This window comes from Conger conger, chromosome 3 (assembly GCF_963514075.1).
Source record: "Conger conger chromosome 3, fConCon1.1, whole genome shotgun sequence".
In the NCBI taxonomy this organism is placed as follows: Eukaryota; Metazoa; Chordata; class Actinopteri; order Anguilliformes; family Congridae; genus Conger; species Conger conger.
In genome coordinates, this window is record NC_083762.1 from 28,776,464 (window position 1) to 28,792,093 (window position 15,630).

Sequence of the window (15,630 nt, forward strand, 5' to 3'; positions counted from 1 at the left end):
GGCCCCAGCGTTGCGCCTAAAACGCGGCTAGCGCCTTCACACTCGGCTGCGGTCGGACAGTCACCGCGCTCTGGGCTGGGACCGAGCAGGAATGTGTAGCTGCGAGCGCAGAATTCCCCCCTCGCGGTGCGGTGCGATGTCTGAACGGGATTGACTTCTCCACACAATGGAGTCTGGGTGAGACAGGAGCCGCAGCTCTTAGGCCTGCGGGACTGACGTCTGAGCCCTTTCATACACCGCCACCTTATCCGGGGAGAGAGATCCATCTCCACATCTCAGGAGCTCTCACTAAAGGATTCTTTTTTTCTTTATTTACTACATTAGCCTTTACGGTGAGAAACCGTTGCTACATTTAAGCTCTACATCGCAAACTGCAGAATTTACTGGTAGCACGCCTAAAGGGTCTGATTAGAAATATTGGTGAAAATGTGTGTGAATTTGGTCTCATTTGAAGTCACATGACCAGGGATTTTTTTTTTTTTTTATAGCTAGCAGAATGTTACCAGCTAGATAAGGAACACAATTTTCAGACCAGAACACCAAATTTAAACTTATTTTCACAAAAATGGGAAGGGGTGTGCATATGGGTGGGTGTGTGTGTGTGTGTGTGTGTGTGTGTGTGAGCTGGGGTGGAAGGGAGGGTCTGTGCTCCTCATAACTGCCAAGTTAATTGCCATAAATGTCAGGTCATATCTGCTGCCAGACTTTTGGCTGGTTTTCCTCAAACAGAGGAAGGCAGAGCTGTGTGTTTACAGAAAAGTCCCTGCTTCACTGCACAGTCCCTTCCCATCTGTCCACCCACCTCGTCCCCGGGGGGGTCCGGCATTAGTCCCATTTGCAACACTGGAAACCGGACATGACAGGACGCACTCCTGAGACACCATGGCTACAAGCTGCCATGGCAGCACCGCACACGCCTGCAGCCCTCTCAGACCAGACAGCAATTGGGCAACCGGAACACCCGGCATCATCTGCTGTCGCAGAATGCAACACGGAAACCATAAACCTGAAACTGTGAGTCCCGAAGGAAAACAGAGATCATGTCTACTGATAGTGAAACTAAAGCCCTCGGTTGCGCACTGCCTATGCACAGTCACTAGAGGGCAGCACTTTTCTAAGACCTGTATATCCAAGATATGTGTCATCACATCTCATAGTTTTAAGCCTCATACTTTTTAAAAAGGGTTAGCCTGTCAGCAAAGGTCTGGTACATTCTGTTCAGAAATGAGGAGTGTGCCATGGACTGTGACTACTTCAGCTCTTCTCCTGCGCCATTTTTATTTAGTTTCACAAAGGAGACAGGAGCGGCTAGGAGCCACTGCCCAGAGGACCAGCTGTTTCTATTACAGCATCAGGGTGGTTAGGAGAGAGGCCGCGGGTGAACAGGAGGGTGCAGGCCTGCTGCCAAACCCACCGCACAGCGCTGCCAAACTCTGGAGCTCGCTGACCCCACACCTGCTTCAGGACCGAAACAGGGGCCTGAATACTGATCCGTTCTATCGCCGCAGAGTCAGGGAAGGGTCATGTGCGAAGTCTGAACAAAACCACTGGAACAACCTTGCTTGGATGTACAGAGCAAACGTAAATGAGTAAATCTTTATTTTTCAATACAAATAAGGGATGAAATGTAGTACAGCATTCCACTTGAAAGGGGGAAGAACAGAAACATCTTACAAAGAGCAGAATTGATACTCCCACCCTCATTGATGAGTACAGTGCAGCTCAGTTAATGTGCATAACAGTAATCATTGATAATTGTATAATAATGATAATTGATAATGGTCAAAACAAACACTCAAGATGTGTGCTTGACAGCATGCCGCCCTGACTGCATCCCAATCCCCCACAATGCTTTACTGTCAACGCCCAGTTCTGAGCGACCAATCAGCACAAAGGCCCAGCCGCCATTAACCGGCAGAGGGTCTTCTCTCAATGCACGCTGGCACACTCCCAAGCCCCCTGAGCAGACTGTTTACTCCAACCACAGAACCTGCAAAAGGTCACACTGCACCAGCAAATATAGGCCATGACATCCCACTCCTATAATATACAGAGCCAGCAATGTCAGAAATGTTTCTTTCTGAAGGCAAATGGCTTCAGACCTGTGTAAAATGCGCAACTGTTTACAGTTCAAATAGTTTTCTGAGCTCGACTGATCAAAACAATCACATATTTTATTTAAATTCATTAGTAATGTCGGTAATTTCATGCTGCTGTGCCCATTGACGGATTCTACTTGTTCTTCAAATGAGTTGTAACTGGACAGGAAATATACAGGCCACGCATGGAGGATTTCTTAAAGAGGACACCGGAGGACAGTTTGCATTTCCGTAACAAGGAGTTGGGCCATTAGCATGTGCAGTGTGCGTCAGCACTTCCACCTCCGCTGCTACATGCATCAAGAGAGGAGGGAATGAGGACAGTCTGAATCTTTTTGTGCTCGACTCATTACCTCCCACCTTCCTCATTTGCAACCAATTATCTGAGAGATTTTCTGCCAAAGTGCCCGGTTGTTTCACTGTGATCTTTCGCTGTTACGCAGCTCAAAGAAACGTACGGTCCACTGTGCTCATCACCAGAGTCCACCGCGTTCACTCCAGTCACTGTAGGGCCTGAGCACTTCCAGGGCCAATGGATGTAACCCATTATGGACTAAGGCGCCCTATAGAAAACCCATAGAACGGGCTAGGAATCACAATGCATTTCAATGGTCATGTGTCCTGAAAAACGCTCATATGATCAATTACAATGCTGGCATGGCATCCGTCTGTTAAGGGAGGTGTAACGTACAGGTCGCAACCGCCCATAAGGGGTTAAGTCACGTGAGACCCCATTTTGGAATAATCTGAAATGAAAACAAGGCTGAGGTGGTAAAATTCAGGAAGGGTTTGAACATAGCAGCTAGATAAGCCGTACTTTACTGTTCAACACAGAATGCCACTGATATCAAAGGAAAGGAAGTGGAAAGATTCATAAGTCCATCATCAGAATTGGGGACCACATACATACTCTAGCGTGCCACTGGCTATACCTGATGAAACAGAACCGAGCCTGTGTCAAGATAACCCAGAACCGCTGTGGACTCACACTAATGCCCCTAACAGAAAAGGGGCTTCTGGAAGATATGGAAACAAAAGAGGCTAAAATAACCAGTGATGAATAGATGACACGCTTTTTCCAGAGAGTATTTGATTGGCTGGCGTACAGTGAGGTCGCAGGCTGGATACAGTAGCAGCTTCACTCCCAGTTCCCTGTGGAGAGTTCATTAGAAACAGATGTTCCAGACCAGCTGAAAGAGGCCCCAATCATACTCATTCAATTCTGCTGTTTACAGGGGAAGTTAAATGAAAGGCAGTTGAACTACAAAGCAACTGGCATGATTCAAGCCTAAGATGGGAATGTTTACTTTCAGTATTACAGCTTTACAACTTTCGCTTTCACAGTTTTCTCTGTCCTGTCTTAAGTTTGTGTCTGGAGGCAAAATGAGGGCTGCGGTTTTTTCCTATACAGCAGCGGTTCCCAAACATTTTTCTGATTCAACCCTAAATTAATGTTCACAAATTTACGCCACCCCAACACCTCAGCCACACATGCCTCGTGCCTAACAATACCTTTTAGCCCTGACTATATTGGCGATATACCACAACTTATTGTACCTCATTGACTTATTATAGTTGGGTTGCCGACGTGTAGTAGCCTACATTTACATATTTTAAAGAAACAAAAGATTACCATTTCCCCCCCTCAAATTTTCTAGGCGAATCCATCCTCAAACCAGAAAATTAAGCAATTAGACATTATTCAGTCCTGGCAATCCAACCATCGGGCAAGAGTGGCCTTAAGTCAACCGAGACTGCTTCTGTTGCCCTTCAGGTAGCTAAAGGTTACAGTAAATGGGAGACATACCTCTCCTCAGATTAGCAGGGAGCAGGGTGATGAGGCAGAAATCGGCCATTTAAAAAAGAAAAAAATCGAAAAAATGTAAATTTACATAACTTATAATTAAATGCAGTACTGCGGTACTGTTCAGAGATCTGGAACTGGAGAGGTACAGTTTTCTCAATAAAACTTTCATTTTTTTGTGGCAGCTACATACTTAAATAGAGAACACTATTATTAAAGAACTGAGAAGCCAAAAAAAGAATCCTGATACTGTCCCAAAATTAAAGTTACCAGGGCCAGGAGGGGTCATTCTTTTCCCTTCAGTATTCATTTCCTTTCACACGACCTCCAAATCAATGTGATATTGTTCGCTTAGCTTTCTGTGGTTAGGGGTTAAAGAGAGGTCTTGGTTAAAGCGAATGGTCAAATAAGGCCACTAGTTTCAAGTTTTTAAACACTTCTTTCATCAAACATGAAAATGAAATCAAATAAGCTCAACAATAATAATTTCACAATAAGTACAAAATTAAATGATGAACCAGCCTGCTTCTTTCCACTGGGGTTAAGCGGTCAGCCATTTTGATAAGAGGATTTCTGTATCTGCGTTTGTGTAGCCACACCTAGTAATAAATTCTCTCAAAGAACACACAAGCATTAAATGAAAGAACATAACATCCTGACTGACTTGAGGGACACCAGAATAACTTCCAAACAGATCCAACAGAACTGGAGACGTCCATAATCTATGTGGCCTCGTAACCAGACCTAGTAACCCACTGTACACTCACATTCTAAATTCCTACCTTAGCTTGAAAAAGTCATTAAGTCTTGCTGCAGTGCAGATATTATAGTAAACATAATGTGGCTACACATTTATTAACATATAATAAACTTGCAATATACATGCATACATACATAAACATTAGTTTTTACATATACGTACATTAACATACTATACTTAAAATTTTGAAAGTCAAAGCACTGTACTAGAATTCAGGTCTTTGCAGTTCTGTGGTGATCAAGACAACCTATGGGAAAACTCCTAAAACACTCAATGTAAGAAGCAACAGAAGGATTTTGCAAGTCTGCCTTATTCTAGTGTGAGGACCAGTTTCAACTGAGTAAAATGGCTGACGAGCACACACATTGGGCCCTGGTGATCAGTTAATAAAAGAAATGTAGCACATGAATAAATATATTAGCATTCCAGGCACCGAGGAGCTCCTCTGTACTGCTCTGTGGCTTTCCCTTATTAATTCACAAGCCTAAGAAAATGTGCGGGGTGAAAAAGTGACAGAGCAATGGGATAAAGGGACTCGTGGGACTGTCACAGCTGTCAGAACCATTATGTCACACAAACTCAGTTTGCCTCCTTATGGGAAAAGACCATGGGAGGGATTTTCACTAACCTCAGAGTAGGTAAAACCCTTCCCAGTGGTGGGTCCCTTACTTTTTTTGGTAAACACCATTCCACAAACTGGAACTGCTTCACTGTAGCAAAGTGTACAAACCTGAGCAGGCCAAAGTGCATCAAAAGGCACTGGTCGAAAGAAGAGTAAATACCTGAATATATAGTTAATGCTGACTCAGCAGAAATCATAATTTTTGTGATTGCTCCATGCATATGGTCAAGGTCAGGACTCCTCAACCGGTGGTCTGGGGGCCAAATGCGCTTTGATCATTTGAGAAGAAATAAGCAAAAACATCAAAAACTATGTCCAGGTCTGCATCTATAGTGTCAGTTACCTTCTTCTAGTGACAAAATAAGTTATATTGCTGTTTTGATAATATCTCTGTTCACACATGTGAGTGAGGGATACATTTTATCAAAACATCGTTTTATGAATAGTATGTGGAAATAATACTTTTGATAAAACTTGTAAATTGTGACATACTGTACACACCAAATACTAGGGCAAGGGTGGAAGTACTAAGGAAGTTCCATGCCAACTTCTGCTCGCAAATATGAAATATGATACACATTCTGATATTTCATCAAAAGTTTTTGGCATGCAACTAAATATCAGCTGAAGATTGTTCTTGTGTCCCTGTATGAACTATTTTAACGTGGTCTAATCCAAATTGTCGTTTGAATAAACAGTAATTAGCCAATAGAGCCAGTGTAATTGGAGGAAACAAAAACCTGCCTACACACAGGTTTTTAAATCTCCAGTAACAAAATTGCCAACCCCTGCACTAGAGAAAGGCAGAGACCATGAAAGCTTCAGAGGCACACCACAGTGTCATGCACATCCATTCTGTCTTCAGTTCAAGGCCAGCTAATTAATAATGAGAGGGCAAACGATGCTGTTAATTGGCGGGTGGAGACAGCTCTTTTCCTATAGGCGCCCAGGTCACACTCATAAGACCTGCCTGAGGGAACAGCTGGGCCCAGTCCAAAACAGTAATAATCTTCTTCTGAGAACAACAAAAGGACTCACACCAAGCCAGGCTGTTTTATTCTTCTCAAGGGTTTTAAATATTTAACGTTTTAATTTTGTTGGCTTTAAAATAACATGGTACAGATTTTAAATTACCATATCTAATGCATCTTGTGTGTAGAGAGTAAAATGTTAAAACTGAAAGCTGAGTGCACATTCAATGAAAAACAGGATGTGCTTTGTACTGTATGGTATGACACACAGCACATTTACATAAAAAATGAATTCCAAGAACACCATGCACACTAATAAAAAAGTCACTTGATTATTAATCATGAATTAATTAGTTTCCAGGTTTCTCAAGCATCACTAAACTCTCAGTCTGCTAAATGACAAAGGGAACGACAGCTGTGCTATATGTTGAACACCGCACACTTCACAGTTTGGGAACTTGTGTCCCCAGTGCCTCGCTGCTTGTACCGATTCCCTCGACTCACACACATTCCAAAAATGATTTGGTTGCCATGCAACTGTACAAGTTGAACAGACCCGCGGCGCAATGACATTTTCCCTCAGTAAATTAGTCCGCTCATTCATTTCCCTCTTGAATAGGCCCTTTTCAAAATGCTGCGTTTCTTTAGCTGTTGACTTCCTGAACCGCAGTTGGGCTACTTGTCTCAGTGAGATGAGCAATTTTTTTGATGGAGCTTTGCTGCTCAAATCTAGCCCTGGAGGGCTTCATAGCAAAGACTGATGGGTAATTGAGTAAAGTAAAGTTGAGTTATACCTGGTTTTCAACAACAGCCTGCAAGAACAGCAGTCCCCCAACCCCTCCCCAGTTCAGATACGCAGAAGAGAGTATGCAGAGATAGAAAACCTGCTGATATATGGCTGTGGAGTTGAGGAATCCTAGAACACACCATGAAGCAAGAAAACTGTGCCCATGGCATTCCTGAAAAAGAGGTGAACCCAGACTATACAACTCCAGCCATCCACAAGCTAGGGTGCCCCACGAGGTGCCAGGATTAATGATGGCGATGAAGGAGAATGCGGCCCCGGTGTATTAAACCAGATTGGCAATGCCAGTCTTCATACATCGAGGGCAAAACCATTTAAACCTCCGCCCCAAACCGACGGGCTGCCAGCTTTGTTGACAGCAAACAGACTGTGCTCATTGAAGGTTCAAGACCCTGTCGTAGACAGAGAAAACTGAACATGTCTGAAATTCAGGCCTCGCTGACCCAATCCCTCCCTCAGACACAGCGGCAGTGATGTGTTTATATGGAGACGGAGAGAGGAAAGAGCTGGTAAATAAACTGTGGTAGATTGTGTTGGGAATGAAGAACTAACACAGGGACTGCAACACGCTCTGAGACTATCAAGTGCAGGGAAGTTTCCCTGCATGTTAACAAGCCTAGAATAAAGCTGAGTGGAGAAGCAGGAACTGGCACAGAAGGTACGTGTGGGAACGGGACTTTGGACCTCTGAAGGATGAAAGCTTTAGACAGGGGATGAAAGCAAATGAAGAATAGAGGTAAATGTTTTAACTAAATCAAAGCTAGGGGGGTAAACGAAAACCCGTCAAGACCATTTCCTGTTGGACAGAGTCCAGTGTCAACCAGCTGTCCATTTGAGCTCAGTACTGATATACACTCCAAATCCCTCTGGGACAGCCTGTTTCACAACAAAGCCCTATAATGCCCAAAAGCTCAAGCAAAAGCCAATGGCATTTATTTAGTATTTTTTAAAATTTAATATGCCTTGATGATTACACATCACTAGACACAGAGGATAACAAGCAATGCCTTGCCACCCAAAGTTACGCAACATCGTGGAAAGACAAAGCCCATTCAACTACTATTCAATGCTTATTCACACTGTTCCCGTTAAAAAGGAAGAAAAAAAAGTCAGGAACACAGACCACTGAAAACCAACAGTTTTCTTGCAAAGGCGAAAAAAATAAATACTATGCATTATGCTCCAGAATATATTTTGAAATGCTAATGACCGCTTAAATTTCAATACTTCATTCACAGTTCAGGTCTTTGCACTTGAATATACAGTAGGAGCATAAACCTAAGGACAGCTTATATTATATTTCACTCGCTTCCCATTCATAGTTCCAGTTCTACACATCACATCTCTTTTCCAGTGGAAGGAGTAATTTGGGTTTTGGCCACTCAGTATGTTCCAGAACAAGGAAAGAGCTGCAGTTGGCAGAGAGTCTTACCCGAACCTACTGACCACACAGCAGAAAACATTTAAGCACATGAAAGGCAGCTGCTGGAGTTGCAGTTCTTTACCCCCAAATCTTTGCAAGAAATACGAAACGGTTTCCCAGGAATTTTCCACTGCTGACTGGGTGTCTCCATTAGATATGAAACAGATGGACTACAGTTACGGGGGAAGTTGTTCTGCAAAAATAAACTACCAGAAAACTAATACTCGTTAGTGGCTGCACACCATCCAACATGCTTGAAAAGTGTTTTTTTCACCCTACAGTGTCATAGGCTTTTGTGTTTGTGCAGACCAGTGCTTGTGAGAGTCTGCCGTGGATCATATGCGGAGCAAACACATTAAACAGGTTCATCTCCATTAAGGAGCTGCATCTGTGGCCGCCAATCCTCCACGCCTCAGAAACTGGTTAATTACATCGGCGGCAAATGAGACCTAATGAGAACACTCTGCTTCTCGGGAGCTGAGAGCGCGTCGGTTATTGCAGAAGCACATCGGGAGACATACGCTTTCCACCGGACAATCAGCTCTAATTAATTCTAATTTCATTTTAAGTGCAGGTTAACAGTTGTGAGGGCAAATCAAAGAAAGATGGAACAAATGCACAGACATGGTAGCGCTTAATTTCTGCTGTAAATCCGATTTCTTTTCAAGGTTTTCCTGGGAAGAGGACAGTAGGCGTTACAGTGTGGGTGTGTCCGTGTAATGAATGGTGCCCGCAAAAGAGGTGACGGTCAACAGTGAAGCAGGGCCACATAGTACTGAACGTGTGACATCACCAAGTGAAGCACATAAAGTGCATGGCTCACTAAGTGCATCCACAAAGTGAGCCAAGGCCCAAGGTCATATGCACTATTACGTCTCAGATAAAACACACAGCAATAGAGCAATACTATGCAGTAGCACACACTTTAAAAGAAAAACAGACAGTATAGAACTGTGATGTTTCCAGGAAACACAGCATACATTATGTGCTTAATTAGGAATTAGCAAAGAAACCCTGCTGTGCATCTCCTCTAGTCTTTCACCACCAGGAGTGTTGCACTTACGATGACAATTGTTTTTTGGTTAGAACAGCTCTTCTATTTATTTTTGATTTGATGTTTTTAACTTGTTGAAGAACCTGTGTACTCCTAAACGGCGTTGGATTAAAAGCACCTGCTAAATGACTAAAATGTAAATGTAAATGTAATGTTACTCCTTTACTAAGCACAATGAGATCTTAATAGGCATGAATGGTGCTCAGCGCGACTCGTTATCTTCCTGATTATCTGTACAGCCAGACTGACCCCAGTCTTCTCCCATCATGGTTCTAATGACCTCGCGTCTGGGGTTTCACACCAGTATGGGTGAAGGGCTGCGGTTACAGGCCAGAGTGGTGTCCGTCTGTCTCCTCGCACCACACCTGTCCTTCCCTCCGTCTCCACGCCCGGTTCCTCCCGCAGCAGGAAGTGACCCGCCGCGGGGGCGAGAGGCGGGATGCCGTGCGAAGCACTGCCCTGGGTTCTCACGCGTCCGCCTCTAATCCCCCCGGTAATAAACGATGACAGCTGCAGATGCTCCCCACCAGCAGAGACCAATCAATTCTCCTCCTCTCGATTAACGCAGAACTGCTTAACCTCTGGCGCAATGGAGCCGCCGTCGCCCTACGTCCCGAGCGTCGTACCGGCCCCGCCAAATTTAACCGGCTAAAAGCTGGACATCTTACCGGTGTGAGTGGAGCCGTTAAACAGAAGCTGAGAGCGAAGTTCACACTTATATTTACTAAAAAAAGGGTGGCAGAGACAGCTGTAGAGTCTGGTTTAGCGAACTGCGTGATATAGAGAAACGACTCGAGATTCCAGTGCTGTGAGGCATGAAATTGGGTCATGGAGGGCAGCCAGGAGGCGTACCCATGGAACAAGGTCACGTGGGATTGCGAAAAAGATACACCTCCCTTTTTACACCAGATATATAACACCTGGATATCTATTGAAAGTGTACTTATAATAACAACGAGAGTGTGGTTTACACAATTATTTGCCAATGACATCCAATTCACCAAGCTCAGGTGAAACCCCATGGAAAACCCCATGAAAGCTGCTCAACAACTTTATCAGGAGAGAAGAAGCAAATTTTTACTGAAAACTCGATCAGCTGCTCTCTGGCCTTTAGACATGTTTTCAAACCTGCAACGCTAATGGCTAATGACAGGTAAACACAATCCAACTCAGATCCCTGAAGGGATCAACCTGCAGCACACAAAATGGGAGTATAATGAAGGCATTTCATTTCACTCTCATTCTGCTAAATTAAACCGCAGTACTCGGCGTACAGATTACTGGTTGTTAATCTGAGGAATTGTCCACAGGCGGAATAACTTGATCTCTGGGAGAGCAGATGCTTTAGCTGCAGACAGTCCACTTCCTCCACCAGGGGATTAAGGTTAATGTCACAGAATCACTTCCTGCCTTTTAAACCCTCCAGTGTGAAGCGCGCGATTTAAAGGCCAGCACACAAACCATGAAATATGGCATAATGAGAAATGACAGGGAATCAGCGGTATATGAGCCAGCGAATTCACAGCAGGAAATTGGGTGTTTCTTTCATACGGCCTGTGAAATTGACCAAAATGTGTTTATTAAATTACACATCTAGCATATTAGATTAGATAAGTTTGAGTAGCAAAGTATTTTGAATTAAGCAGTCACAGAGCAATATGAACTGCTTTCGTGTTGCCTTTCACATCAAAAGTTTGATAACTTTATTCATTAAAGAAATTTAATAATAATTTTTAAAATGTGTTTGGCATTTACCTGTTTCCCTATGTCTAACATTACATTTTGTCAAAAGATCTTCAGTGTGACAAACATGCAATAATAGAGGAAATCAGAATCAGAATCAGTGTTCATGCTCAGTTTACTTTCTTAATATAGCAGTAGTAAGAAATAACGTATCTTAGTAGATGGCTTAGTGAATTGAGTTAACTTTTGAAATCTTGATACAACAGTGCAATGGCTGCATTACACCAACAGCAAGATGCAACATACTGTATCTGTAAGTGTTACTAGGTCCTGAGTTGGGAAACCTTCTACTCATAAGCAGGCGCGAATCCCATGAGGATAATTGTCAAAAATCAAAAGAAAATATTTCAAAGGGTGAGAATGTAGTGCTGATGAAAGAGGCCATTGAGGGGCGAGGGGTCATATTGTATGTACACGAGATGCACTACAGCTTGGGACAGGGAGGCAGCTGCTTCTAAAAATCCTCCCTCCACAGGATCACTCATCCACGTCAAACACAAACTAGTGACTGAATCCACAGTCAACAAACATGCCACCCCAGGTGTTTAAAGTACAAACACAGCCACATTCCTAATCTTGTTGTTCAGGACTGAGAATATCAACTTCCACCTCCAGAATATAAAGGCAAGAATAGCTATGGTAGACACCAGACAACAGCTGAATTGTACGTACCTTAAAGGTAGGTAATGGATACTATGTTTTCAAACAATACTGAGAAACACGAGGATGTCCATTTTGCATGTCATGCTAAAGGTTGACATGGCATTCAGAATGCAGTGTGTATTACAATTCAGGCATCGGGTGGCCAGGCACATTTTCATTCTTTATTTGAGACAGGTTTTGCTAAATAGTCTCAAAAACACAACAACAAAGAGAGCCACAACGTTTGATGTCAGGGATTCTTCAGTTTTTTTAACTGATCGATATCAATATCCATACACATACCACAGTTTTCAAAAGAGATTGCAAATTGATTAATCAGCCTGTTTACACCAGTATCTTTAAACAGTTATTCAGGAACATAATAAGCAGCATCTTTTCCAGTTTGAGAGGCTATGTATACAATGTGTAGGCATATGCACAAAAATATATGCACCAGCAAACACAAATGCACACAGTACTCTTCAAATTAATCAATTGTTGCGAGTGTCATAAACAATTTGCAATTCACAATAGCGTTATTAGTTTAAGCCCCTGGATGAAACAAAACCTCCATTAATATATGAACAGAGTTAAGCCTAATAGCACAAAATGCATTTAGAGTGCAAATTACATTTTCATCTCCTACTTTTGTATAAAGTGCTCACTTGACAGGAATACAGAGCCATTCGGTTTGTGCTGACCCTCTAGTAATGGCACTCATAAATAATGCCTTAGTCTTCGGTTAAAAACTCACATACAAATACGCAGAATCTCCTTTCCCCTGAGAAAAGATCTGAAGTTCATTTGAACAAAGATGCAGGGGAGTTATATTTAGAGGTGGTGAGAGTGACAATTGGCCCAACTTTCCTTTTGGACATGCACGCTCCTTCGAGGACCCCTGCATGGGGTGCTCTGTGCAATAAAGTGCACCGTTGGGACTTTAAGATGTGGTCCAGGAATGGTCCCGAGGTGGACTCCTACATTTTCGCACTGCTCCGTGAAATGCCACAAATAAAGCGAGCCAGGTCGCCCACAAGATACGTGCAGCTGCAGTCGTGGGGCCACAGGCTTTCTACAGATGAGGCCTTTTGTGAAAAACAAAAGGGAAAATCAATTCTAAATTCCTCGCAACATGGCCACAAAGCAACCATGACAACTTTCCATCCCTCTATAGAACGTGTAAATGTTTCCCTCTAAAATCTGTCTTGGGCTCACGAGGGATAATATTCCAAGCACCTGTCAGTTTTAACCAATTTCACAAGCAATGAAGCTAAACTCACCATGTCATAGTGTTTAAAACCTTAGAGGTTACAGCCGACCTGCAACTGCACTATCAGGGTTATCCAATGTCCTAATGAAGCATCACACTGTTAAACAGAAGACATGGGGCAATTGTACCAACCACACACTCTCTTGCCACTCAGTGACAAGCCCGAGTTAAAAAAAGCCGTTACAAAGATGCCAGAACTTAGTCACGAGATACGCATTTAAAGATGGAGACCCAAGGGCACTGACAGAGCCCCACTAACAGGCAGCACTTCATCTAAGCCCTGGACACATTTCTCCAGTCCTTCCCCAGTCCATTTATCCTTCCACTCCCAAACACAATGAACAGAGGCTGGGGCTCGGCAGGGAGCCTCCATTCAGGGTGCTGGGACTGGGTTTCGGAAGAGATTCCCTGGGACTTGGCTGTCGCAGCGGCCTTGGAATTTTACCAGAACAGACAGGGGGTGGGGTTGTTTGGAGGTGGAAGGGAGAGTTCTAAAAGAGAGGCTCTGTCATGGCCCGATTAAGCCGAAATGCACCCCTAAGTACCCCTGTGCTCGAAAAATAAAAAGGATTACGCTGAAATTAAGCCTCTTTTGCCCTACAGAGTAAGACAGGAGCTTTGGGCAGCTGGACAGCAGCAGGTGGCATGTGGTGTCTAGGCATAGACTGCTGGAGACCTCTGATTCTGAGTCTTCACCACGAGTGATGGATGGGTGGAAACGCAAATGCAGCAAATGCCATCTCCACTAATCAGATGTGCCCCGACAGTTATTTTAGTGTATTAAGTCCATTAAGGATTTTGAGTTAGCTTTCAGGGAATTAAAAATGAGGGAGAAACGAGGTCACAGCATGTCCACAGTGACACCACATCTTTCATGTAGAACACAGGCAGCATAGCTATACAGAATGAGCTCTGCATTGTGTGGCCATGGACATGACCTCATCCCGTCCTTCATTGCCTCTGGTCCAAAGATCACAGCCATGCTGTCCTGTATGCCTGGAAATTGGCCAATGAACCTGTCAATCACATACCGAGTTTCAGTCATGTGATGTGTATGGCCAGGTAGCCTCCATCTCTTTCAAATGAAGTCTAATGAAAACCAGCGCCATGTTATAAATACTATTACTATTTGGCCTTGTCTTTTAAGGGTAAAAGGAGCACCAAAAAACACATTTTGGAAATGCAGACACTCCGCAACCTCCTCCTAAAGTACAGTAGCTCAGCGTATCTACATCCAGTGGTGAGTCCTGCACCTGACTACCACGTGTGTCTCAGTTGGGATGAGTCCACTAGTTGGAACAGTCCAGTTAAAACACTCAGACTACATACAAGGCCACCCTCGTGTCATCAGAACCTGTGATATCCATCATGGAAGAGTTCCCGGTTATGCAACCGTGGTGAAAGAAAGGCTGTTCCACAGAACGGCCTTTCATTCCTTCACCACAGGGCTTCCCAGCACAGCTCTCAAAGCAGGACAAGCACAGGAAGTCCCCTCACCAAGGGGTGGCTCGGTTCCTGAATTAAATAACATCTCAAAAGACAGCCTGTTGAGAAAAATCTGGAATTCTGGCAGCACATTTGGTGCCTCCGGCCAAATTAGATTTACTGTTTAACCATTCCCTTTTTCGTGCGATTAGTTCTTCAAAGCTTACATAACACTTTTGGTTTAATTGGCGGAGGAAAACTGCCATGGTTTCGGTAGCCGCCATCTAGAGATCCACAGCTGGGTTCGTTGATCGAGAGCGGTACGAATGAGCCTTGACCCAATGTAACCCAGATATCCAAAGCTTTAATTACAGACCCAGGTGGACTGAGACCCCGAGAAAAGCCAAGTTACTGCCACGGGATTTGCTACTGGAAGTCAAGACTATTCCATCAGACTAAATTATCAAAACAGACATTTCATATCAGGCCAGAACTGAGTCAGCACAACATAAGGCTTAATGCTTTCCCACTGGAGCCCTTCTCAGATGAGATTAATCTACTAACTGCCTGATGTGAAGGATCCAGAGACACCAGGATGAGAGTCACAATTCCAGGGAATGTTGACAGCTCTTAAAAAATGTTAAGAGGCACGGTGAAAAATATGACTATTTAGAAATATGGTTGTCTATGTTTTGATGCAAATGGTAAATCACTACACCAGCATGTAGACAGAGATGGTCAGGAATAACACCAAAACAAAAAGATGCACATTATAAACCAACCCTGCATACTAAGAGGTATGATGGAAATAAGTGGAGAAAACATATTTGCCTCTGCCATTTTTCACATAATAAAATAATATAATTCCCACTACTGACTTTGAATAACCACAATAACTAACAACTAATAGTCGTCTATTTCAACTAATAACATCCATGGTGTTTCATTCAATCAAACAGTAGACATTTTCTATGAAAGCAACCCCGTTTTTATAGACTACTGCTGCCGTATA

General features: G+C 43.5%; 1 protein-coding gene across 2 annotated transcripts in view; it reads right to left on the minus strand.

Annotated features, from left to right (window-relative positions):
- LOC133123903 (FERM, ARHGEF and pleckstrin domain-containing protein 1-like) overlaps positions 1 to 15,630 on the minus strand; it is an 84,177-nt gene that overhangs the window by 37,032 nt on the left and 31,515 nt on the right. The gene's annotated exons all lie outside the window — the stretch shown is intronic.